The sequence below is a fragment of the Vicugna pacos genome, chromosome 23, assembly GCF_048564905.1.
Source record: "Vicugna pacos chromosome 23, VicPac4, whole genome shotgun sequence".
Lineage (NCBI taxonomy): Eukaryota > Metazoa > Chordata > Mammalia > Artiodactyla > Camelidae > Vicugna > Vicugna pacos.
In genome coordinates this window covers 8419041-8420081 of record NC_133009.1, presented here as the reverse complement: position 1 = coordinate 8420081, position 1041 = coordinate 8419041, and the positions used below count along the sequence as shown (strand labels likewise).

General features: G+C 55.0%; 1 pseudogene; it reads left to right on the top strand.

The window, feature by feature from the left end:
* The first annotated feature begins 382 nt into the window (after window positions 1–382).
* Window positions 383–560, top strand: LOC102539645 (ATP synthase subunit ATP5MJ, mitochondrial pseudogene; annotated as a pseudogene).
* Window positions 561–1041: the final 481 nt, after the last annotated feature.

Below are 1041 nucleotides of genomic sequence, written 5' to 3'. Positions count from 1 at the left end.
CATTCATTCCTCAAATGGCTACTGAAGCTGCTCTGAGCCCAGCTCTGAGCACACTACTAAGGCCCGGCCTCTAGAGCCTTGCAGTTCAGTGGAGGAAGGCAGGGTTTAGAAGTGTGGTGCAGGGTAGTGTGTGTGAGGAACTCTGGGTGGGATCCAGGCCATGGGTGCTGTGGGGGTCGAAAGGGTGGCGAGAGTGCTCTGTGGTCTGGAGTGACTGGTCAAGGCCATGTCACTATTTTGGGGCCTCAGTTTCCCCATCTGTCAAATAAGGAGTGTGGGCTTGTTGATCGCTGTTTAGATTGCCCAACGCAAGAGTTTCCAGCACCTTTCTGAGTCATTGGTAGTGAGTTGGGGCTGCCTGAACCACGGGTCCTGCTCTGGGATGCTTCAAAGCCTTGTTAAGGAGGTCCGGATCCTCACGAAGCCCTACTATACCCAAGGTTACCAGATTTGGGTGGGGATGGGGTTGATGGACTTCATCGTTTATAAAATCAGGAGTGCTAAAAAGAAGTCAAGGCTTGAAAGCCTTCAGTCCTGCGCCTGCTCGTGGTCACCATTAATCAGCTTTACGTGGATGAAATGTCGGGCTGGCTGTGTTGGATGGGGATGTGGGACGTCGTTTTGACTTGTAGGTATGCCACTGCCCGTGTGCACGAACAAGTGTACCTGTGAGATACACACACACAAAGAATTTCCAGGGACGCTTGTTCACCGTCGGAACTCCCAGGCCCCTCCTAGAGATTCAGAGTCTGTGGGTCTGGAGTGGGGCCGGGAGCCTGGCCCTCTGTTTCTCATCTGGCCTCCCCTCCCCACCCAAGCTCCGGCCCAGGAGCTGGGATGTTGAGGGTTGGGTGTTGAGCCGGGCAAGCTGTGAAAGCTGCAGGGAAGGGGTGGTGGGTGGGATGTTGGAGGAGGGCCTTTGAGATGCCCAGCCCTGCATGGGAAAAGCACTTCCTACCGCTGGGGCAAGTCACTTGGTAGGGAGACGAGGACATTGTGGAACTCTAACAGGCTGCTGAATCATCTGCTCACCCAGCTAGC